Here is a 26,130-nt window from a genome sequence, read left to right on the forward strand (position 1 = left end):
GCTCCAGCTCTGCTCAGAGGCCCGATCTGGCAGAGTTGCTGGCGCGAGGCTGCTCTGCCCTGGGCGAGCCTTGCCCAGACTTACCTCACTGCTAGGCTTCCTGCCCAGGAAGGAGCCGGCTGCGTGAGCCTGGGAGACGCCACTGGCGCCTTCCTGACCTCAGCTCCGCATCTGCCTTGCCTTTGAACCTAGACCCCAGGCGTCCGTGGGTAATGCTTAGGGGCCGGTGGCTTGCATACTGCCAAGAGCTCAGGCAGGGCGAGCTCTGTGAGAGGGAAGGGAAGGGCAAGTGCAGGGATCCTCCAGCGGTTGCTTGGTCGCCGAGACTCAGCGCCGCACGAAGAAACGCACCTCCCAGGGCCACTGGCTGGGGTCTCCATCCCGGCATACCTGGAGGCTGACTCCGTGGGTGCCGATCAGCTGCCTCTCACATGTCGTTCCCTTGCGCTCTCTTCCCCAGCAGAGAAGTGTGCAGCAGTTTGGGGTATGCCCCTGCGTGTCTTGACTCCCGCCCACAGCCCCAGCTCAGGGCAAGCAGCCCCTGAGCCAAGACCTGCAGGAGGCACAGAGCTTCCGCGCCTGGAAGCCGAAGGAAGAGCATTCAAGGTGGCAAGCCTCCTCGAGGTAAGAAGAGGCAGCCCAGCCACGTGCGGCTCAAGCCCTGCTTGGCTGGATCTGAGCGCGCCTCCAGTATGGCAGATCTCCAGCTCTGCTCAGAGGCCCGATCTGGCAGAGTTCCTGGTCTGAGGCTGCTCTGCCCTGGCCGAGCCTTGCCCTGACTTGCCTGGCTGCTAGGCTTCCTGCCATGGAAGGAGCAGGCTCCTTGAGCCTGGGAGATGCCACTGTCGCCTTCCTGGCCTCAGCTCTGCTCCTGCCTTGCCTTTGCACCAGGCGTCCTTGGGGATGGCTTAGGGGCCGGTGGGTTGCACACTGCCAAGGGCTCCAGCAGGGAGAGCTCTGTCAGAGGCAAGGGAAGGGCAAGTGCAGGTCTCCTCCAGCGGTTGCTTGACAGCCCAGACTCAGCGCCGCACGGTGAGCACCAGGCTCCTTGGACCCCTGGCGGGGCTCTGGAGCCCCGCACACCTCGAGTCTGACTCCGTGGGCGCCCAGTAGCTGCCTCACACACGTAGGTTCCCTAGCGCTCTCCTCTCCAGCAGAGACGTGTGCAGGTGGTTGGGTCCTGCACCTGTGTGTCTGGGCTCCTGCCCACAGCCCCAGCTCAGGGGAAGCAGCCCCTGATCCTAGACCGTAAGGAGGGGCAGGGAGCCGGCGCCTGGAAGCCGAGTGAACAGCATGCGGGAATCGAGCTTCCTAGGGGGAAGACGAAGCAGCCCAGCCGCCTTAGGCTGCAAGCCCTGCTTGGGCGGAGTCGAGTGCGCCTCCAGGATGGCAGAGCTCCAGCTCTGCTCAGAGGCCCGATCTGGCAGAGTTCCTGGTGCGAGGCTGCTCTGCCCTGGGCGAACCTTGCCCAGACTTGCCTCGCTGCTAGGCTTCCTACCCAGGAAGGAGCAGCCTTTGCAAAGTTGGGAGACGCCACTGGCGCCTTCCTGGCCTCAGCTCCACTCCTGTATTGCCTTTGCACCTAGGCCCCAGGCGTCCTTTGGGAGGCCTTAGGGGCCGGTGGGTTCCACACTGCCAAGGGCTCCCATAGTGAGAGGTCTGTTCAAGGGAAGGGATGGGTATATTTGGAGTACAATCCTGTATCAGATGTGAGGCCCACACCTTCACCCTGAACGCTCACTCTGAACCCTCACCCCGAACCCTTACCCTCACCCACGCCCTCACCCTGAACCCTCACCCTCACCCTCTCCCTGAACCCTCACCCTCACCCTCTCCCTGAACCCTCACCCTCACCCTCTCCCTGAATCCTCACCCTCATCCTGAATCCTAACCCTCACCCTGAATCCTTACCCTCACCCTCATCCTGAACCCTCACACCTCACCCCTCACCCTAACAAGTTTGGAGGGCTGTTCCACGAACTCTAACCTTTACCCTACCCTAACCGGACCCCCATCCACATCCTAACCCTAACCCACATCATAGTCACGCCCTCAGCCCTATACTTACCCTTGAAGTACCTACCCGCATCTTCTTCATTTTTGACACTTCCCATGCATAACAAAAGACGAGGTTGTAAGGTTTCAAACATGGATCCAAGACCCATTATCCACATAAAAGGGATATAAATACTATGATCACATCATTTAAATCTCTTGCATCACCAAAATACCTCTCCACCACTTATCCAGTCGCCATTGATGGATCACATCTATCTCATACATTTTATAACTTAGCAATCAAATACGCACCAGGACTCTGGGTAATTATAGAGACAAGATTTATTTACACCATAAATATTTCAACAAATTCCACTTTCTACGATGAGTTCAATCTTCACAAAAGTAGGATGAACAGCACCTGTTTCCACTAGGATCCATAGAGCGTGAAAATCTTAATGATGACCACCAGAAAAGTCAGCACGGTTGATATCACAGATTTTTCAGTGTTCCAATACAAGTTCTACCCAAATCCATAAAGAAAGACATACGCATAGGAAACTACAAATTGAAAGCAAGTCTATTGAGATAAATATTGGACATCAATTGTATGAATCTTTAAGGCATAACTGCAGACATTCTTCAGACATTCTTCAAATTCATAGAATGACAACAAAGTATGGCTACGTACAATCCATTCGGTTTTATGAACCACTCATGAATAACCTCACAAGCCATTTGAAACCAGATGACAATTTCAAATAGCTTTGATCTACAAACAAGGCTGTGAGACAGAAAGTTAAAATCGAAATACATGAAGTAAATCCTCAATAGATATGAAAACATCCCATGGTAGTGAAGTCAATTAGCATTAGTTATTAGGGCTTTCATGCACAGACTCATCTCTGATCGATGTGATCCCAATTCATATTTGGCAAAAAATACGAAAGCTGATCTTAACAGTCATATTATTTTTCTTTGTACCCCTAAAAAGAAAAATGAACATGAAAAACTAAATTAAGCTTGGAGGCTCACATTTCCCAATCGGTATACAAAGCAACAGCATGTCAAACTTTCTAATTCACATATGCATTTAAATGAAATTGGATGAAATACCCCTAAATAAACACATACTTCTATGCCCAATGTTTCACAAGGCAGAAAACGCTCAATGAATGAAACTGAGAGGGTAACAGCCAGGAAGGCCAGGGGTCTCCAAAGGGAGGAAATGGGGTGCAAGTGTCAGACAGTTGTTATCTGTCACTTCCGAGGCAGGAGGAAACAAGCTGTTATCTTTTTTCCCCTTCTTGATACAAATTTAAACAGAGATTTTCTCTTACAATTCTGTGTTGCTATAATGACACCTGGTTCCGCCTGAACTTCACTTTTCTCATACTTTGAGCTGACCAAGGCATTTTTCTCATGGAAAGGTTTGCCTTAAGCTATGTGAATGTACTATGTATTTACCCTAGACTCTATCTTCAAGTAGGTTCTGCCTAAAGGCTCAGAACTGACTTGACAAACCAATATGCTTTACTCATACATGGCTCTCCTGATCTATGTGAATGAAGCTATCCATTTGCTCATATCAATCGTTTTATGGCCCAGGATGACTCACCTGGTGCCACGGTCATCTCCATATATCTTGTGGGTGAGGGGTCTGCTGCCATTCCTTTCTCTAATGAGTAGACTGCTAGTAGCTAGATAACATCCAGCCAAAGATGAGTAGGGGGGCACTCTTTCTGCCCCCTTCTGATGTCTATGTCAGAAGCTTTCTCTCTTTTATACTTTAATAAAACGTTGGGACACAAAAGCTCTGACTGATCAACCCTCATCACTGGCCCCGGGTTGAATTCTTCCTCTAAGGAGCCCAAGAATTCAAGCATCTTTCATGGTTAGACAACAACCTTTCCAAACAATGGTCTTTTCAAAAAAAAAAAATGATGATAAGTGATGAGTATGCATATGTCTACGAATGAAATGGGACCTATATGTCAAACCACATAAAAATATATCTTCCCTCAACATACATATAACACAACCAGGCCTTCACATGCATCGATTCTCCAACTATCAAGTCATACAAATATGGATGTAAAATATCACAATACATTCCAAAGTTTAAAAGTGATGGATATTGACTTTCGCCCGCTGGTGCTTCTTTTTATGTCATCTCCATTATATTAGCTATGACAACGAATCATGTGCTGTGCGAAGTCACTTACATTGTGTCCAACTCCTTGGGATCATATGGACTAGGCCCCACCAGGCTCCTCTCTCCATGAGATTCTCTAGGCAAAGATACTGGAGGGGGTTGCCATGCTCTCCCTCAGGAGATCTTCCTGCCCCAGGGATGGAATCCATACCTCCCATGTCTCCTGCATGGGTATGTTCTGCATGTTCTTTACCACTAGAACCACCTGGGAAGCCCCAAGACACATGAACATCAGTGGATTTGGGGATCCACGGGGCATATACAGAACCATTCCTCCAACAAAACTGAAGAATGACTTTAAAATCTCAAACAAAACATGAGTATATGTGTTCACAAACTTCATGGAGCAAGGGTTTCTTTGATCTGAAAACTGGCATCGATGAAGGACTGTGTGAAGAATACTTCAAAGTCTATTTGGCAAACACAGCCTACGTTGGCTATATTTAGTCCTCAGTTGAATGGAATGTCATGAGTACTGGTCATTTCAAATAAGTAGCCTATGACGCTGTTTACACTTATTGGGACGCGTGGTATACCACATTCACACATTTCAGTAGCATTGGTGCAAAAACGATACATTTCTCAGGGGAAGCTTCTACATGGACTCCTGGGATCAGAGCTCTAACTCATACACACATACTTTTCCTTTTAAAATGATCCTGCATGATAAGCAAACAAAACACTGGATGAACACCTAGACGGTGAGCTCTGTACTAAATGATTTTAAAGCCAGTAGATGGAATGAGCTGATGAGGAAGACTACAAACGAGTCATCTTCTTCAACTTGGTCAAACCGCTCATAGTCATACAAGTGAATGAAAAGTTGAGCCTGTTGTCATTAAATCTGTTTAAAAGAAATAGAATAATAAAACAAATTAGTAACTCTTATTTTCTTAATAAACATTGTATTATTTCTGCACAGCTTTGTTACTGGCATGAATAGAATATCTACAATAATAACTTGTCACAGTGAAATGGATTCACATTCGATATCGATTCACATCTATAATTGATGCCATAGCTGTTTGATACTATTGCTTGAATGAATGCAACTTATGTGACTTCACAAACTACAAACACGACTAACATAATAGGTATTAAAAAACCTTGAGTGACATGAGCGTGAAGACTTAGTAGAGTTGCTCTCAAGAATAATGATACTATTATTCGCTCTAGCCATAGTACTGGAATCTGTACATTAACACCCCTGCAAAACAAAAGGAAAGGATAGAATAATAATAAAGGAACTTCATAACTATATTCCTACTGTAAACATTCAACACTATGTTTTCTTTTAAACTGACTTTCATATTTGGTCTACTGTAACCTCTTCTGTGTTCATTTTATGCTAAACTTATTGCTAACAGTAAAATTACCATACGAGCTCTAATTAATTTTTTTTTTTACTTGCAAAGCTACTGATAGAACCAAAGGCCAATATCTACATCAAACAGGAGAAACGGAATGGAAACTGTAAACAATTTTATGGAAGAACATTTCCGTGCTCCTATTCAGTCAAATGGGCATTCAAAAGGATGTGATTTTTCTGAAAGTTTATTTCAGAAACTTGGAATTGGATGACTGCAAACAATAAAACTAACAATATATTGATACATAATATTAATAATATACAGTGGGTCATTCTTTTTTTATTCTGCCACAGCTAACAGACAGAAAGTCAGTTGTCATAACTACTACTAACATAAGACCCTCACCGATAAGTGAAGATATATAGGAAAATCCATAATAGCTCTAAAAACCATCAAAGATAAAATGGTAATTAAAAAATACACTGACAGTTTAGCTGGTATAAGAAACAGGATGATTATGAAAGCAAAGCCAACAATCATGGATAGGCCATGGAAGCCCGTGGCTGTCACCAGTGTTGACTTATATCCTTCATCTGAGGTTGTTAAAAGCGCTTGGTAAAATCCAGAGGTTTGCAGCAGTGGTAACCTCCTGAACAGACTGAAATAAAAAGGGTTTCCAGAATATCCTGATGATTTCCATCTACTAGGCTGTGATGAGCTCAAGCAATGCATACTCCAGAGGACAGAAGACAGACAGGTTGGGAACACGTCTACTGCACTTACGGAGAAAGGGAATGTTGCTGCTCAGCCTAGTACAAGTGTAGAAGCAACACCTTGGTGATTCGACCTTTAAAGACTCGATACATATGAGAACGACTGGTATGAATAAACCTTCAGAAGTGCTTTCTCAGACCTCCTCCCATCATAAGCACAAGCATAATGAAAACACTGAGTTTTCATGGTCTCACCCAAAATAAGACTCACTTATGGCTTTGCTTTGAGAATAGTTGAACTACTCATTGTTCAAGAGAAATGATCCTTTCTTCTCTGAAGATTTGTGAATCATTCACAGGGTGTGGTGAATAAACTACTTAAGGGTCTAATACATAAAAATGCAATAGGCTAAGCACAGAGATGTTTTTCTCCCTTTCTCAAAGGATGGAACATTTTGTATTTGCACTGATTTTATGTCTTGACTTCATGTACAATTATATACTGATTTTTTTAGTTGACATACAATAGGACTAAAAATATTGATATAATACTGATAACTCATGTTGGTATGTGTGGTTGTCACATAGGATTCACAGGAGATTTAAATTCACAGTTGTCAACGTAAAGGATGAATGCTATTTAGCTTCTTCGTGAATCTAGGCCACGAATGAAGAGTTTTCCTCAACATATTTCACTGAGAGAAATACAAGGATGATAGGCATAATACTATGCTTCGACTCATGGATATCTAAGCATTGCTCACAATACAGATCTGATTTTCAACATCAGGGTTCTTTCAGTGTCCTTGAACAGCATTTGTTTTTCTGTATACAGAAGAAAAAACTCATGAGTATCAAACTGGTTCACATAAAACATGTGTATGAATTGTTATCTTCCTGAACCAGGGATCAAACCCACATCACTTCCCCCTCCTGCACTGGTAGGCAGATTTTTTATTTATCAACTGTGCCACCTAGGAATCGACATACATTTCAAGGACCACTGCCATCAGCTTCTACTGTTCATGACCAAAGTAGGAGAAACAACATTGGAAGAAGTACTCATAAGGGTACTCATAGGAAGTACTCATAAGTCAAGGAACTGTTATACTGGGTACTCTCGTTGTTACTGGGACAAGTCAGTTCCTCCGATGATGATGGGTATAACTGAAAAATTATTACAAATGCATGGGCTGCGATGTCTACGTGATAAATGTGTTCCTCTTATACTATTGCTTCAGGGATGCCTACTTCAGCATGAAGGAATGCACTTCAAGGGATGCCCGCTATTCCAGCTCAAGCAACAGATAGTGAAGTGCAGATCATTGTCCTTTGTTGAAAATAATCAGCACTTTGTCAACATAGGGAACATGCCAGAGGAACCCTTGGGATGGAACTCTAAAAACAGGTTGGGCCCTCTTTTTGCCAAGCCCTGCGATAAAATACAAATCAGAAAAAGAAAAATAGCATCGGTTTTGTCAGGACTTCCTCATCTTTTCTTTCTTGGTAGCAGGAAGCAGACATTGAGGCCAGAGGACTGCAGGATTTCATTGTGAACTAACGTTGGGTGGGGTGGAAGCTCATCACTCTAGTAAGAATGTGGTTCAAAAAAATGGAATTTCATTCACTTCATGGACATAGAGTTCTATAATCCTTCATTAAGGAATTCAATAAGCTATATTTCCTTACACCTTCACAATCTCTTGGTTTACGAGAACATCAATTGCTAGTCCAGCACTTATACAATGAGTGTTACAGGTAGTATGAATGTATAAATGATGATGAGCAATGACAGGAAGTTTATTTAATCTCTGTTTGAATTCTTGATTTTTTATATAATTTTTTATAATATCCTTACAGATGTGAATATTTTACTGACATGTATAAATACACGTTGAGTAGTGCTATGATAACTCATAGTGTTGGCACAATAAATATCATGGTTACTATGTGCTTTTCATATATTCCTTTTGAGATTCTCTTCCATTATACATTATCATAAGATATTTAATAGTTTCCTAAACTGTACAGTAGGTCCTTGTGGCTTCTTTTATATATAGTAATGTACTTGTTAATAATTCAAACAAAAACTGGTACACAAATACTCATAGTGACATTCACAATAGCTCAAAGGTAGAACTCATTCAAGTGTCTGTTGGTGGGAGACTGAATATGCAACACAAGGTATATTCAGAAGCTTGAACGGTATTCCACCATACGAAAAAGTACATTAAATGGTGCTGCCACTCTGCAAGACATTACAGAAATGGCTCCAAAACAAACACATGGAATAAATACATAGTTCGATTCCAATTCAAGCTATGTACCCAAAAGGATTGGGAAAGGGGGCTGAAAAAATGGATACTTCTTCCGTCATACTCACAACAGCATGATTCACACTGGCAAACAAACAGAAGTGATCTAAGTGTCCATGGCAGCCAATTCCATAAACAAACTGTGGTATACACACAATGGAATCTGATTCGGCCCTTCAAAGTCAGTAATTCTGACAATGCGACAATGTGGACAAACCTTATGGTCATTAGATCATGTGAAATAAACCAGACCAAGAAAAGACAAACGTTCTGTGATTCCACTCATATGAGATATCCAAACAAGTCAAATCTGTCAGAAATAGCAGAGAGTGATTCCGACCGATCGAAAAGAGTTCATGTTTCATGGACCTCAGTTTCCCTTGGAAAAACTGACTTCCCGTGATATCTCCAAAACCAATTAGACAAATAATTGGAAGCTATATCCAGTCAAATGAATGTAGACATAATGTTATATACAGTGTACACCAAACTCACTCAAACTTCTTAACAGACAAAAGGCAAAACTGTATCTATGGTACCTCAGCTTAGCTTAAAACTGTATCTACAGTACCTCACTTCTGCTTATAAAATTTAACAACAACAACAACAACACACTAAAGTCTATCCAAAAAAGGATATAAAACATATATAACATTAACTTTAAAGAATTAGACATTTAAACTGTGAAAAACCTTATTCACAAAACTTAAACACAAGCCACAGGAAAATATATTTATAAAATACATATCTGATAAAGGATTGTACTCCAAATATACCAAAAAATCTAGAACAATCTCATAAAAAATGTATACACCTAAACACCTGTCCTACAAAAATATAAAGATAGTAAATAAGCCTATCAAAAAGACTCAAAATCACATATCATTAGGAAATTACAAACTAAAATAACAGTGAGGTAGCACTGCACACCTATTAGATCCAGTAAACTCAAAAAAAAAAACGGGGGTAGGGCACAACTTCTCCGGTGGCTCAGTGGTAAAGAATCTGCCTGACAATGCAAGACACTCTAGTTTGATCCCTTACCCCAGAAGATCCCACATGCCACAGAGAAACATAGCTGGATTTTTCCACAGCTAAACAAAGCTCACCTGTGACCTGAATACTATATGGCTAGCACTTACTAAACAGCTTTGAAAACGTCCAGACAAAAAGTATCACATGATTATATACAACAGCTCTACTTGTAATAACTAAAAACTTTCAAATATCAGGATGTCTTCAGTAGATGACAGTGTAAACAAATGGGGATACATCCAAAGTGAAGGGGAGCAAATGCTACCACAAAATATACCACCTCAGCATGATAATTAGTGGGACCCAATTAACTTTTTTTTTTAGAGGACACATGATCATCTCTGAAACCCAAGTTCAAGACAGCTCTTCTGTGAGTCACATTTACCAGAGAAATCTCATTTCAAAGGAATCCTCTCTATATGCCAGATAGAAGGATGAGACACAGTCTTTTGAAACTCTTTTTTCTTTTCTATCGATAGGGAAAGCTAAGCCGTAAATCTGCACAACAACCATACCCTTCCTTTCCTTTGGTTGTATCTGTAAAATATTTGTTTCTTTTTTAATTTGGCTGCGCCAGGTCAACCTTCATTGAGGTAAGCCAGATATTTAGCTACAACATGCAAATTCTCCTTTGTGGCATGGGAGATCTAGCTCTTGGATCAGGGAATGAACCTGGGCCTCCTTCTTTGGGAGTGTCCAGTCTCAGCCACTGGACCACCAGAAAGTGCCTGTTTTGTTTTCAGATGAAGATGGAATCTAAGGTGATATCTTGGGCCATTTCAGTCACTGACTCAGTTTCCTGAGTTTCTCCAAAGCACGCACAAGGTGCACATTATTAAACTGGTTTGCAAAACAAGAAAAGGTTGTCTGCTACAACACTGTATGCTTACAAATATCTAAATGGTAAATGGCATATTATTTATTTTTAATTACTATGGGGGGGGGAGAAAGAATGCAGGATTCATACATGTTACCACATGAATAAATATTAAAACCATCTTCAGTGAAAAAGAAATCCACATCGAAAAGGCCACCCAGAACCCTTATTCACCATGTCTGCTTTCAATCCATCAAGTTTGTCCAAATAACTGAAAATCTCAGTAACACTCTAAATAAAGAAAAAAGGATGAAGATGGAAACAAAAGATATATTCATACACTTGAACAATTGCTAAAAGTGGAAGTGGGGCAGTGGATTACATTATAATGTAGGTACCATATGATTTCCTGATTTTGGAGATTATGTGCTGGTTCTGCAGAAGGTACCCATTTTGGATAAAACACATAGAGTATTTTAGATGATGTGGCAAATGCTAGCACTTGTTCCCATTGCTAGGCATTTTCTGTACATTTTAAATGACTGGAAAGTATACTAGGTTTCAAAACAACCATGTCAATACCACAAAAGAAATTTAGCGCAGACAGGCAGGAAACTTTCTGATACAGGCCAAGACTTACCCAGATGAAGTTCAAGGGAAGCTGGGATGCTCACTGCCCGTGAAGGAGTCCACGTGGAATGAAGAAGTAGTGTGGGAAGTCTATTAGTAACCACCATGTCTTGGGTCCTCTGGATGACCTACTGCAGGAGAAACAGATCTTACAGATAAAATGTTCCCCATCACTTCACAAAAAGTTGTTAGACTACATTCAGTAAAGCTGAATCATTTTGGATTAATTTACAATCATAAAATACTACCCTTTACAGTCCAAAAATCACTTGCATTTCTATACACTAATAACAATCAGGAAAAAAATATTAAGAAAATTCCACTTAAATAAAACATCTAGCAACAAACTTAATCAAGAACATAAAAAACCAGTAGTCAGAAAACTAGAAGGCACTGATAAAGAAACCAAAGAAAATACAAACACACAGAAAATTATTCCACGCTCATGCACTGGAACAATGAGGAATTAAAAGGTCCATTCCAACCAAAGTCATCAACAAATACACGGACTGCAATCACAAAATAATATTCAATGGCATTTTTCACAGAAATAGAAATATTCCTAATATTAGGCTGCTACTGTTGAACAGGACCTTAAACGGCCAAAAAGACTCTGAGAAAGAGGAACACAGCTGGAGGCATCTTCCTATCCCTCTTCAAACTACATCACGGAGCTGTAGTGACCACCACAGTGAGGAACTGGCAGGAACACAGACACATGGACTCCAGGAGAGAATAGAGAGCCCAGAAACGAACCCACCTGTACATGGTCAGTTCCTGAAAATCAAACCAGGAACGAGCGAAGAGGAAAGGACAGTCTTCTCAAGAAACAGTGACAGGAAAATGGCCACCTACACGGAAGAACATCAGTGTTCATCCTCTACATCATCTAACGCAAATCTAACTGAAAACCCACCGCTTTGCACACGGAGCTCTTTCCCCCTGAGTCCTCTGAGATGGACCTCCAGTCAGCCCTCAGCTGGACACAGGAAACGTCTACTCCATCCTCATTTTTCGCTCTTGCAGCGCCTCCCTGCTGGTGGGCACTGAGGCAACCCTGCTCCTCTCAGCCTGGATGCAGCCCTGTTATCCAGAAGCCTGAGCCCTGATGGTCCTGAGGAGACAAAGCTCCCGCCAGCTGCTCACGGAGCAGAGTCTAAAGGCAAAGCGTCCTGCGCCCGCGGGTCAGAGGGGCCTTTGGCGCCCCCTGCGGGCCACAAGAGAAGAGCGGGCAGCCCGGTGCTCACAGACCTCAGAGGGCTCACCCAGAAGCAGCTCTGCTGTGAGCACTCAGACTGGAAGCCCAAACTGAAATGGAGCAGAATAGCTCCATGACCCTCCGCAAAACATGGCTAAGGAACAATCAGAGCCTGCATGGAATGCAGCCATAAAAAGGAACACATTTGAGTTTGTTCTAATAAAGGGGAGGGAAGTCAGTCAAAGAGAGAAAAACATGGAATCTAGAAGGATGGTACTGACGAGTCTGTTCACAGAGCAGCAATGGAGGTGCAGACATAGAGAACAGACTTACAGACGAGGGTGGGGAACAAGAGGGAGAGGGTGAGATGAATGGAGAGAGCAGCATGGATGCAGGTACACCTACATTTGTAAATAGACAACCAATGGGAATTTGCTGTATGATTCAGGGAACTCAAACTGGGGCTCAGTAGTAACCTGGAGAGGTGGGAATGCGTGCGAGGTGGGAGGGAGATTCAAGAGCAAGAGGACATAGGTACACCTAATGTGGATGTATGACAAATCAAACCAATATTGTAAAGCAATGATCAATCAACTAAAAAGAAATAACTTTTAAAAAATCTGAACATAAACACAAACTTTGCAACAAGGTAACTCCATTTTAAAAACTATAGAATTTTAGAAAACTACTAAAGTTCTACATGACCTTTGGTCTGGTAATCAGGTCTAACATACACAAAACAAGCCAACTTACCAAATTATGAATATAAATTAGTTAAAACATTGCCTTTTATCATTTCATACATTTACCCCGTGGAGGACCTTACTCAAGAGAACCAAAAACAAACTGTTAAATGAACCACGGACCACCCACCCTGGCCAGGCAACAGAGAAAAGAAAACACTTGCAGGAGTCATCTTACAACAGGAGGCCCTGGGAAGGAACAAGGAACGAACAAGCTACCACCAACCAGAATTCTGGAGAGGTCAGGTGATGGGAGGCTCCAGTTCAGAGGTCCTACCAACCTCCCAGGATCCACATTGCTGGAATCCATCTCAGCTGAGTGATGCGTGTGCCCCCAAGAGAGATCCCAATTCAGAATGCCTGGCAAGAGACAAACCAGAAATTAACCCAATGACCATAAAACCTGAGACTGTGAGCCACGTGACAGAGTGGTTCTCTCCGTTTCCCTCACCCTCCTGCCCTCCACCCCGGCAGCCCTTCCCAATAAAGCCTCTCGCTTGGACAGCACTCCTCTCCTCAGACAACTCATTGCCCAGTGTCAGACAAGAACTCACTCTCAAGCCCTGGGAAGGGATCCCCCTTCCTTCATCAAAAGCAATATCCAGGAGAAAATATCTTCAAAACGTTATCTTGTAGAGAAGGAAATGGCAATGGCAGCCCGCTCCAGTACCATTGCCTGGAGAATCCCATGGACAGAGAAGCCTGGTAGGCTGCAACCCCGGGGTCACTAAGAGACGGACACGACTTCACTGAGTGACTTCACTTTCACTTTTCACTTTCATGCACTGGAGAAGGACATGGCAACCCACTCCAGTGTTCTTGCCTGGAGAATCCCAGGGACAGAGGAGCCTGGTAGGCTGCTGTCTATGGGGTAGCGCAGAGTCAGGCACGACTGAAGCGACGCAGCCGCAGCAGCAGCAGCAGCAGCAGCAGAGAAGGAAATGGCACCACCTGCAGTACTCTGGTCTCAGAAATCCCAGGGATAGAGGAGCTTGGTGGGCTACAGTCCAAAAGCAGGGCATTTCTGATGGGAGGAAACAGTCCCAGGGAAGCTGAGCTGCTCACCAAAGGCCCCAGAGCTTTGGATAGCACACCAGAGCTGGGGCTGAGGATTCCCAGCTGCCATGCCTCTTGATCCTGGCCTCTTTCACTAGATACATGTGTGGAAAACTAGAATCTAAAATATGCCCTGGTGGTTCCATAGTAAAGAATCCACCTGCCAGTGCTGGAGATGCATGTGCGATCCCTAGGATGGGAAGATTCCACATCCTATGGAGTCTGTGTGCCACAACAGCCGAACCTGTGCTCTAGATCCTGGAAGCCACGATGCCGAGTTCACATGCTGCAGCCACTGAAGCCCGTGAGCCTGTGCCCCTCAACAAGAGGAGACACTGCAGTGAGAAGCCTGCAAACCACTAGTTATGGCCCATGCTCACCAAAACTAGAGAAAAGCCCACACACAAAGATGCAACACAGCCAACAATCAATAAAACTGTTTTCCTAAAAAAATGCATATCTGACAAAGAAACTGTACTCAAATTGTCCAAGAACACTAGAGCAAACAAGCCCATTCATAATTGGTAGTGACTGAAATAGGCCACTGAGGGTATACTGATAGTAAACTATCATAGAAAAACATACTCAAGATACTGGTGCAATGCATGCAGAGCCCCCTTTGAAAGACAATCTGACAGGTTTTTTTTTTTCAGTAACCACATGGGACAAGCACTGAATTCTGTGTATGACAAGCGGTGGAAGCCAGGTATCTTACCATTGGAAGGCAAAGTTACAGATAAACAAAAGGAAACGTTACAATGTCCATGTCGTGGTGGATCAGGTTGGAGACATCACAAATTACCTTTAACTGAATATGTTCAAAGGTGAGCATATTGAGCTCCTACATGTATGTTTTAAATATCATTCTCTAATAAAAGGGAACAGGAAACATCTCTGATGGCCCAGTGGTAAAGAATCTGCCTACCGATGCAGGGAACACGGGTTCAATCCCTGTGTAGAAGATTCCACACACCCAGGGACAACGAAGCCCTTGAACAACTCTTGAAGTTTGCATGCTCCAGAGCCCAAGTTCTGCAAACAGAGAAAGCACTGCAATGAGAAGCCATGGCACAGCAACTAGAGGGTAGCCTCTGCTCACTACAACTAGACAAACGAGCAATAAAGACCCAGCACAGTCAAAAATAATGTAATGTTAATAAAGGGACAGTTCTTTGAAGAAATGACTGAGACTAGGGGTGAGACTGTAAATATATGAGCCAGGGTCATCTTAAATTATGAGAAATTAAAGAAACTAAAGACAACTATCAAGCTGTCCAAACTGATACAAATGAATGATGACACAGTGTTATCTGTATACACCAGCAAATAACAATCTGAAAGGGAATTTAAACAAACAATTCCCTTTCAATCATATCAACAGTAATAAAAGACTTTGCTATGGACAGAATGAGGATGACAAGACTGGCACACTGGAAATGATACATGATTGCTGAAAAATACCCTAAAGACATGGACAGATACTCCATAGTGATGAAAAGGCTTCAGTTGGCAATACCGTGGAAGGCATCTTCAATCTGAAATGAAGATTCAATATGAATTACAAAAGGCTGAAACGTGGCTGCTAAACCACAAAAGATGCCAGCATTCTCGGCCTCCAGAGAATTCAATCCAGGGCAAGTGAAGAAGCTTGATGGCTCAGAGGTTTTCTGTTTAAAAGTTTTATTAAAGTATAAAAGAGATCGAGAGAGCTGCTGACATAGACATTAAAAGGGGGAAGAAAGAGTACCCCCTGCTAGTCTTTAGCCAGATGTTATAGAGCCACTAGCAGTCTGCTAATGAAAGAAAGACAATGTCTCAGAGAGTGGCACCAGGCCCCTCACCCACAGCAAGCATTGAGATAACATTGGCAGCAGATGAGTCATCCCAGGCCATAAAATGATGGACATGAATCTTGAAGAAAGGCAGATTTCCAAGCAAATATATAGTTTCATTCACATAGATTAAGAGAACAAGGTATGAGTAAAACATACTGGTTTGTCAAGTCGTTTCTGAGCCTTTAGGGGGAAGTGACCTGAAGACAGAGCCTTGGGTAAATACATAGCACATTAGCATACCTTAAGACAAACATTTCCATAAGAAAAATGCATTGCTTAGTTCAAGGTTTGAGAAAAGTTAAATTCAGGTGGAGCCAGGAGTGGTCATGGCAACACAGAATTTTCAGAGAAACCTCCTTTTAAATTTGTATCAAGATGGAGAAAAAAAAATGCAGCACTCTTTTGTCTCCTCCTGCCTCTTAAGACAGAGAAAAAAACGTCTGACACTTGCAGTCTATTTTCTCTGGCTGGAGACCCCTGGCCTTCCTGCCTGTTATCCTCTCCAGGCCTGTAGGAAGCAACACACTAGGCTGCTTGGGAAAACCGCGCGGGTCTGAGCTTTATGCAAAGGGGTAAAGCGGCAAAACCCTTGGCCCCAAAGGCGAGGCTTTTCTGCGACCGCCATTTTAGTCGGCTCCGAGACTGCAAACAAAGAGGGCAGAATACATGGTTCCCTGCTCCACCCAGTCCGAGTTCCCTTACCTGTGGCCCACAGCCCTGCGCTCTACTCGCTGGATGCCAATCGACGGGGACCCAGGAGCCCACGAAACGAGCATTCCCAGCTGCAATGGCGAGCCCTGAGAGCACAACTGGGAAGCCTGGCCCCCGACGCGCCGCCATGTTCATCCCGCCCCAGACCCGCTCACGTGAGCCGCGCTCCTGACCAGCCGCCCAGGCTCGCCCCGCCCCCGACGCGCTCACGGTGCGCCCCACCCCCACGCCCCCTTCCAGGACAGGCCCGCGGGACCGCGACTGCCTCCAGGTGAAACACAAGGACAAGCAAATCCACCCCACCGAGACAATCCAAGCTTTTTCTCAGCTGATCTGTCTATGATTTAGGGATAAAACTATGACTATAGAAAGCAAAGATGACCTAGGACAGCCATGATAGTCTATAGAGCCAGACCCTGGCGGGCAGAGGCTTGAAGAGGGTCCGGGAGCTCTGTCAGAACAGCAAGCCTCTGTAGCGTAGCGGTTAGGTGCGCTGGTGAGCAGGCAGACGATGGTCTGTAAGTCAGGAGTTCAAGTCTGCAGCTTAACTCTTTTGCTCTTAGGGGGCGGGGGACAGCAACAGGCGGGACTTAGACCAGAAACGTTTATTTTTATTTTAGAGGTTTATTGTTTAGCTTAGGGTTAGGGTTCGGGCAACCCCCCAACTTGTTCAGGTTCGGGTTCAGGGTTAGGGTTAGAATTTGGGGATCCCCCCTCTTCTAAGAGTTCGGGTTTGGGTTAGGGTTCATGTCAGGGTCAGGGTTCGGGTTACGGTTAGGGTTAGCATTAGTGTTGGGGTTACAGCTTAAAGTGAGCCCTAATAGGGCCCATAGTTCTTTATTAGCCTGCCCTGGCGGGCCGAGGCTTGAAGAGGGTTCGGGAGCCCTGCTGAAAGCAGTAAGCCTCTGTATCATAGGGGTTAGGCGGGCCAGTAGGCAGGCAGACTACGGCCTCTAAATCAGGAGTTCAAGTCTCTAGTCTGACCTTTTCGCTTTTAAGGGGCAGGGGACTGCAAGAGCCAGGGCTTAGACCAGAAAATTTTTTTATTTTAGAGGTTTATTGTTAAGCTTAGGGTTAGGGTTCGGGCAACCCCCCCCACTTGTTAGGGTTCGGGTTCAGGTTAGAATTCGGGGACCCCCCTCTTCTTAGAGTTCGGGGCGTTACCATTAGGGTTATAGGTTAAAGTGAGGGCTAAGAGGGTCCATAGTTCTTTATTAGCCTGCCCTGGTGGGCTGAGGCTTGAAGAATGCCTGGGAGGCTGACTCGTGGGCGCCCAGCAGCTGCCTCACACACGTAGCTTCCCTAGCCCTCTGCTCCCCAGCAGGGGGGTGTGCAGCTGGTTGGGGCCTGCCCCTGCCTGTCTGGGCTCCCGCCCACAGCCCCAGCTCAGGGGGAGCAGCCCCTGAGCCAAGACCTGCAGCAGGAACAGAGCGGGCCCCCCCCCCCCCGGAAGCCAAGTGAACAGCATGCGGGGAAAAGAGCCTACTCCAGGGAAGAAAGGCAGCCCAGCCGCGTGAGGAAGCCCAGCCGCGAGCAGCTGCAAGCCCTGCTTGGGCGGAGCCCAGTGCGACTTCAGTACCACAGAGATTCAGCTCTCGTTAGGGGCCCGATCTAGCAGAGTTACTGGCGGGAGGTTGCTCTGCCCTGGGCAAGCCTTGCCCAGACTTGCATCGCTGCTAGGCTTCCTGCCCAGGAAGGAGCACGCTGCGCGAGGCTGGGAGACGCCACTGGCGCCTTCCTGGCCTCAGTTCCTCTTCTGCCTTGCCTTTGCACCAAAGCCCCAGGCCTCCTTGGGGAGGGCTTAGATGCCAGTGGGTTGCACACTGCCAAGGGCTCCAGCAGTGTGAGCTCTGTCAGACGGAAGGGAAGGGCAGGTGCAGGGCTCCTCCAGCGGTTGCTTGGCCGCCCAGGCTCAGCGCCTAACGGAGAGCACCAGGCTCCCAGGGCCCCTGGCTGGGGTCTGCAGCCCCGCACACCCGGAGGCTGACTCCGTGGGCGCCCAGCAAGTGCATGACAGACGTAGGTTCCCTAGCACTCTCCTCCCCAGCAGAGACATCTGCAAGTGGTTGGGGTCTGATCCTGCCTGTCTGGGTTCCCACCCACAGCACCAACTCAGGGGAAGCAGCCCCTGAGGCAAGACCTGCTGGAGGAGCCCTGCGCCCCCGCCTGATCGGCGAGTGCACAGCCAAGAGGGAAGCGAGCCACCTCGGGGAAAGAGGAGGCAGCCCAGCCCCGTCAAGCTGAAATCCCTGCTTGCCCAGGCCAAGTGTGCCTCCAGTACAGCAGAGTTCCAGCTCTGATCAGAGGCCCGATCTGGCAGAGTTCCTGGCGCGAGGCTTCTCTGCCATGGGCGAGCCTTGCCCAGACTTGCCTTGCTTTTACGCTACCTCCCCAGGAAGGAGCATGCTGCGCAAGGCTGGGAGAAGCCACTGGAGCCTTCCTGGGCTCAGCTCCGCTCCTCCCTTGCCTTTGAACCTAGGCCCCAGGGGTCCTTGGGGATTGCTTAGGGCCTGGTGGATTGCACACTGCCAAGGGCTCCAGCAGTGAGAGCTCTGTGAGAGGGAAGGGAAAGGTAAGTGCAGGAATCCTCGAGCGGTTGCTTGGCAGCCAAGACTCAGCGGCTCACGAAGAGCACCAGGCTCCCAGGGCCCCTGGCTGGGGTCTGCAGCCCCGCACACCTGGAGGCTGACTCCGTGGGCGCCCAGCAAGTGCATGACAGACGTAGATTCCCTAGCACTCTCCTCCCCAGCACAGACATGTGCCGGTGGTTCGGGCCTGATCCTGCAAGTCTGGGTCCCGCCCACAGCCCCAACTCAGGGAAGCAGCCCCTGAGGCAAGACCTGCTGGAGGAGCCCAGCTACCTCGCCTGATTGGCGAGTGCACAGCCAGCAGGGAAGCGAGCCTCCTCGGGGGAAGAGGAGGCTGCCCAGCCCCTTCAGGCTGAAAGCCCTGCTTGCCCGAGCGAAGTGTGCCTCTGCCTGGGCTCCCGCCCCCAGCCCCAGCTCAGGGCAAGCAGCCCCTGAGCCAAGACCTGCAGGAGGGGCAGAGCGCCCCCGCCTGGAAGCCGAGTGAACAGCAGGGGGAGGCGAGCCTCCTCCAGGGAAGAAGAGGCAGCCCAGCCGCGTGTGGCTCTAGCCCTACTTGGCTGGGCCCCAGTGCGCCTCCAGTACGGCAGAGCTCCAGCTCTGCTCAGAGGCCCGATCTGGCATAGTTGCTGGCACGAGGATGCTCTGCTCTGGGCGAGCCTTGCCCAGACTTGGCTCGCTGATAGGCTTCCTGCCCAGGAAGGAGCAGGCTGCACGAGGCTGGGAGATGCCGCTGGCGCCTTCCTGGTGTCAGCACCGCTCCTGCCTTGCCTTTGCACCTTGGCCCCAGGAGTCCTTGGCAAGGGCTTAGGGGCCGGTGGCTTGCACACTGCCAAGGGCTCCAGCAGTGAGAGCTCTGTGAGAGGGAAGGGAAGGGCAAGTGCAGCGCTCCTCCAGCGGTTCCTTGGCCGACCAGACTCAGCGCCTCACGGAGACCACCAGGCTCCCAGGGCCCCTGGCTGGGGTCTGCAGCCCCTCACACCCGGAGGCTGATTCCGTGGGCGCCCAGCAAGTGCATGACAGACGTAGGTTCCCTAGCACTCTCCTCCCCAGCACAGACATGTGCCGGTGGTTCGGGCCTGATCCTGCGTGTCTGGGTTCCCGCCCACAGCCCCAACTCAGGGGAAGCAGCCCCTGAGGCAAGACCTGCTGGAGGAGCCCTGCTCCCCCGTCTGATTGGCGAGTGCACAGCCAGCAGGGAAGCGAGCCTCCTCGGGGGAAGAGGAGGCAGCCCAGCCCCGTCAAGCTGAAAGCCGTGCTCGCCGGACCAAGTGGGCATCAAGAACAGCAGAGCTCCAGCTCTGCTCAGAGGCCCGATCTGGCAGAGTTCCTGGCGCAAGGCTTCTCTGCCATGGGCGAGCCTTGCCCAGACTTCCCTTGCTTTTAGGCACCCTCCCCAGGAAGGAGCAGGCTGCGCGAGGCTGGGAGATGCCACTGGCGCATTCCTGGCCTCAGATCCACTCCTGCCTTGCCTTTGCACCTAGGCCCCAGGCTTCCTTGGGGAGTGCTTAGGGGCTTGTGGGTTGCACACTGCCAAGGGCTCCAGCAGTGAGAGCTCTGTCAGACGGAAGTGAAGGAAACCTGCAGGGCTCCTCCAGCGGTTGTTGGCCGCCCAGACTCAGCGCCTCACGAAGAGCACCAGGCTCCCAGGGCCCCTGGCTGGAGTCTGCAGCCGCGCACACCCGGAGGCTGACTCCGTGGGCGCCCAGCAAGTGCATGACAGACGTAGGTTCCCTAGCACTTTCCTCCCCAGCAGAGACATGTGCAGGTGGTTCGGGCTTGTTCCTGCATGTCTGGGTACCCGCCCACAACCCCAACTCAGTGGAAACAGCCCCTGAGTCAAAACCTGCTGGAGGAGCCCTGTGCCCCCGCCTGAACAGCGAGTGTACAGCCAGCAGGGAAGTGAGGCTCCTCGGGGAAGAGGAGGCAGCACAGCTCCATCAAGCTGAAAGCTCTGCTTGCCAGGGTCTACGTGAGCCTCCAGTACAGCAGAGCTCTAGGTCTTCTCAGAAGCCCCATCTGGCAGAGTTCCTGTCGCGAGGCTGCTCTGCCATGGGCGAGACTTGCCCAGACTTGCCTTGCTTTTAGGCACCCTCCCCAGGAAGGAGCAGGCTGCGCGAGGCTGGGAGACGCCACTGGCGCCTTAATGTCCTCAGCTCTGCTCCTGCCTTGCCTTTGCACCTAGGCCCCAGGCGTCCTTGCAGAGGACTTAGGGGCCGGTGACATGCACACTGCCAGGGCTCCAGCAGGGAGAGCTCTGTGAGAGGGAAGGGAAGGGCAAGTGCAGGGATCCTCGAGCGGTTGCTGGGCCGCCCAGACTCATCGCCACACGGAGAGCTCAGGCTCCCAGGGCCCCTGGCTGGGGTCTGCAGCCCCGCACACCTGGAGGCTGACTCCGTGGGCGCCCAGCAAGTGCATGACAGACGTAGATTCCCTAGCACTCTCCTCCCCAGCACAGACATGTGCCGGTGGTTCGGGCCTGATCCTGCAAGTCTGGGTCCCGCCCACAGCCCCAACTCAGGGAAGCAGCCCCTGAGGCAAGACCTGCTGGAGGAGCCCAGCTACCTCGCCTGATTGGCGAGTGCACAGCCAGCAGGGAAGCGAGCCTCCTCGGGGGAAGAGGAGGCTGCCCAGCCCCTTCAGGCTGAAAGCCCTGCTTGCCCGAGCGAAGTGTGCCTCTGCCTGGGCTCCCGCCCCCAGCCCCAGCTCAGGGCAAGCAGCCCCTGAGCCAAGACCTGCAGGAGGGGCAGAGCGCCCCCGCCTGGAAGCCGAGTGAACAGCAGGGGGAGGCGAGCCTCCTCCAGGGAAGAAGAGGCAGCCCAGCCGCGTGTGGCTCTAGCCCTACTTGGCTGGGCCCCAGTGCGCCTCCAGTACGGCAGAGCTCCAGCTCTGCTCAGAGGCCCGATCTGGCATAGTTGCTGGCACGAGGATGCTCTGCTCTGGGCGAGCCTTGCCCAGACTTGGCTCGCTGATAGGCTTCCTGCCCAGGAAGGAGCAGGCTGCACGAGGCTGGGAGATGCCGCTGGCGCCTTCCTGGTGTCAGCACCGCTCCTGCCTTGCCTTTGCACCTTGGCCCCAGGAGTCCTTGGCAAGGGCTTAGGGGCCGGTGGCTTGCACACTGCCAAGGGCTCCAGCAGTGAGAGCTCTGTGAGAGGGAAGGGAAGGGCAAGTGCAGCGCTCCTCCAGCGGTTCCTTGGCCGACCAGACTCAGCGCCTCACGGAGACCACCAGGCTCCCAGGGCCCCTGGCTGGGGTCTGCAGCCCCTCACACCCGGAGGCTGATTCCGTGGGCGCCCAGCAAGTGCATGACAGACGTAGGTTCCCTAGCACTCTCCTCCCCAGCACAGACATGTGCCGGTGGTTCGGGCCTGATCCTGCGTGTCTGGGTTCCCGCCCACAGCCCCAACTCAGGGGAAGCAGCCCCTGAGGCAAGACCTGCTGGAGGAGCCCTGCTCCCCCGTCTGATTGGCGAGTGCACAGCCAGCAGGGAAGCGAGCCTCCTCGGGGGAAGAGGAGGCAGCCCAGCCCCGTCAAGCTGAAAGCCGTGCTCGCCGGACCAAGTGGGCATCAAGAACAGCAGAGCTCCAGCTCTGCTCAGAGGCCCGATCTGGCAGAGTTCCTGGCGCAAGGCTTCTCTGCCATGGGCGAGCCTTGCCCAGACTTCCCTTGCTTTTAGGCACCCTCCCCAGGAAGGAGCAGGCTGCGCGAGGCTGGGAGATGCCACTGGCGCATTCCTGGCCTCAGATCCACTCCTGCCTTGCCTTTGCACCTAGGCCCCAGGCTTCCTTGGGGAGTGCTTAGGGGCTTGTGGGTTGCACACTGCCAAGGGCTCCAGCAGTGAGAGCTCTGTCAGACGGAAGTGAAGGAAACCTGCAGGGCTCCTCCAGCGGTTGTTGGCCGCCCAGACTCAGCGCCTCACGAAGAGCACCAGGCTCCCAGGGCCCCTGGCTGGAGTCTGCAGCCGCGCACACCCGGAGGCTGACTCCGTGGGCGCCCAGCAAGTGCATGACAGACGTAGGTTCCCTAGCACTTTCCTCCCCAGCAGAGACATGTGCAGGTGGTTCGGGCTTGTTCCTGCATGTCTGGGTACCCGCCCACAACCCCAACTCAGTGGAAACAGCCCCTGAGTCAAAACCTGCTGGAGGAGCCCTGTGCCCCCGCCTGAACAGCGAGTGTACAGCCAGCAGGGAAGTGAGGCTCCTCGGGGAAGAGGAGGCAGCACAGCTCCATCAAGCTGAAAGCTCTGCTTGCCAGGGTCTACGTGAGCCTCCAGTACAGCAGAGCTCTAGGTCTTCTCAGAAGCCCCATCTGGCAGAGTTCCTGTCGCGAGGCTGCTCTGCCATGGGCGAGACTTGCCCAGACTTGCCTTGCTTTTAGGCACCCTCCCCAGGAAGGAGCAGGCTGCGCGAGGCTGGGAGACGCCACTGGCGCCTTAATGTCCTCAGCTCTGCTCCTGCCTTGCCTTTGCACCTAGGCCCCAGGCGTCCTTGCAGAGGACTTAGGGGCCGGTGACATGCACACTGCCAGGGCTCCAGCAGGGAGAGCTCTGTGAGAGGGAAGGGAAGGGCAAGTGCAGGGATCCTCGAGCGGTTGCTGGGCCGCCCAGACTCATCGCCACACGGAGAGCTCAGGCTCCCAGGGCCCCTGGCTGGGGTCTGCAGCCCCGCACACCTGGAGGCTGACTCCGTGGGCGCCCAGCAAGTGCATGACAGACGTAGGTTCCCTAGCACTCTCCTCCCCAGCACAGACATGTGAGGGTGGTTGGGGCCTGATCCTGCAAGTCTGGGTCGCGCCCACAGCCCCAACTCAGGGAAGCAGCCCCTGAGACAAGACCTGCTGGAGGAGCCCTGCTCCCCCGTCTGATTGGCGAGTGCAGAGCCAGCAGGGAAGCGAGCCTCCTCAGGGGAAGCGGAGGCCTCCCAGACCCTTCAAGCTGAAAGCCCTGCTTGCCAGAGCCAAGTGTGCCTCCAGTAGAGCAGGCTCCAGCTCTGCTCAGAGGCCCGATCTGGCAGAGTTCCTGGTGCGAGGCTGCTCTGCCCTGGGCGAGACTTGCCCATACTTGCCTTGCTTTTAGGCACCCTACCCAGGAAGGGGCATGCTGGGCGAGGCTGGGAGATGCCACTGGCGGCTTCCTGGCCTCAGCTCCGCTCCTGCATTGCCTTTGCACCTAGGCCCCAGGCTTCCTAGGGGAGGGCTTAGGGGCTGGTGGGTTGCACACTGCCACGGGCGCAGGCAGTGAGAGCTCTGTCAGAGGGAAGGGAAGGGCACCTGCAGGGCTCCTCCAGCGGGTGCTTGGCCGCCCAGACTCAGGGCCTCACGAAGAGCACCAGGTTCCCAGGGCCCCTGGCTGGGGTCTGCAGCCCCGCACACCTGGAGGCTGACTCCCTCGGCGCCCAGCAAGTGCATGACAGACGTAGGTTCCCTAGCACTCTCCTCCCCAGCACAGACATGTGCCGGTGGTTCGGGCCTGATCCTGCGTGTCTGGGTTCCCGCCCACAGCCCCAACTCAGGGGAAGCAGCCCCTGAGGCAAGACCTGCTGGAGGAGCCCTGCTCCCCCGTCTGATTGGCGAGTGCACAGCCAGCATGGAAGCGAGCCTCCTCGGGGGAAGAGGAGGCAGCCCAGCCCCGTCAAGCTGAAAGCCGTGCTTGCCGGAGCCAAGTGTGCCTCCAGTACAGCAGAGCTCCAGCTCTGCTCAGAGGCCCGATCTGGCAGAGTTCCTGACGCGAGGCTTCTCTGCCATGGGGGAGCCTTGCCCAGACTTGCCTTGCTTTTATGCTCCCTCCTCAGGAAGGAGCCGGCTGCGCGAGGCTGGGAGATGCCACTGGCGCCTTCCTGGCCTCAGCTCCGCTCCTGCCTTGCCTTTGCACCTAGGCCCCAGGTGTCCTAGGGGAGGGCGTAGGGGCTTGTGGGTTGCACACTGCCAAGGGCGCCGGCAGTGAGAGCTCTGTCAGAGGGAAGGGAAGGGCACCTGCAAGGCTCCTCCAGCGGTTGCTTGGCCGCCCAGACTCAGGGCCCCACGGAGAGCACCAAGCTGCCAGGGCCCCTGGCTGGGGTCTGCAGCCCCGCACACCCGGAGGCTGACTCCGTGGGCGCCCAGCAAGTGCATGACAGACGTAGGTTCCCTAGCACTCTCCTGCCCAGCAGAGACATGTGCCGGTGGTTCGGGCCTGATCCTGCGTGTCTGGGTTCCCGCCCACAGCCCCAACTCTGGGAACTCAGCCCCTGAGTCAAAACCTGCTGGAGGAGCCCTGCTCCCCCGTCTGATTGGCGAGTGCACAGCCAGCAGGGAACCGAGCCCCCTCGGGGGAAGAGGAGGCAGCCCAGCCCCGTCAAGCGGAAAGCCCTGCTTGCCCGGAGCCAAGTGAGCCGCCTGTAAGGCAGAGCTCTAGCTCTGCTAAGAGGCCCGATCTGGCAGAGTTCCTGTCGCGAGGCTGCTCTGCCCTGGGCGAGACTTGCCCAGACTTGCCTTGCTTTTAGGCACCCTCCCCAGGAAGGAGCAGGCTGCGCGAGGCTGGGAGATGCCACTGGCGCCTTCCTGGCCTCAGCTCCGCTCCTGCCTTGCCTTTGCACCTAGGCCCCAGGGGTCCTAGGGCAGGGCTTAGGGGTTGGTGGGTTGCACACTGCCAAGGGCGCCGGCAGTGAGAGCTCTGTCAGAGGGAAGGGAAGGGCACCTGCATGGCTCCTCCAGTGGTTGCTTGGCAGCCAAGACTCAGCGCCTCACGAAGAGCACCAGGCTCCCAGGGCCCCTGGCTGGGGTCTGCAGCCCCGCACACCTGGAGGCTGACTCCGTGGGCGCCCAGCAAGTGCATGACAGACGTAGGTTCCCTAGCACTCTCCTCCCCAGCACAGACATGTGCCAGTGGTTGGGGCCTGATCCTGCAAGTCTGGGTCCCGCCCACAGCCCCAACTCAGGGGAAGCAGCCCCTGAGGCAAGACCTGCTGGAGGAGCCCTGCTCCCCCGTCTGAT

The 26,130-nt window shown here is 50.7% G+C and overlaps 1 long non-coding RNA gene across 5 annotated transcripts; it reads right to left on the reverse strand.

Moving 5' to 3' along the window:
* Positions 1-2,318: 2,318 nt before the first annotated feature.
* On the reverse strand, positions 2,319-16,733 carry LOC138447113 (uncharacterized). 5 transcript variants are annotated; one of them, XR_011259676.1, is made up of 6 exons: positions 16,568-16,725; positions 14,956-15,062; positions 13,201-13,334; positions 11,794-11,884; positions 11,044-11,164; positions 2,319-5,057 (listed from the first exon to the last, which is right to left on the reverse strand). It is a non-coding gene; the product is annotated as an uncharacterized lncRNA (long non-coding RNA). The 5 variants fall into 5 exon arrangements; XR_011259677.1 differs by having other exon boundaries at positions 11,044-11,161; positions 16,568-16,719; XR_011259673.1 differs by lacking the exon at positions 11,794-11,884 and having other exon boundaries at positions 16,568-16,729.
* Positions 16,734-26,130: the final 9,397 nt, after the last annotated feature.

Source organism: Ovis canadensis, chromosome 11 (genome assembly GCF_042477335.2).
Source record: "Ovis canadensis isolate MfBH-ARS-UI-01 breed Bighorn chromosome 11, ARS-UI_OviCan_v2, whole genome shotgun sequence".
Lineage (NCBI taxonomy): Eukaryota > Metazoa > Chordata > Mammalia > Artiodactyla > Bovidae > Ovis > Ovis canadensis.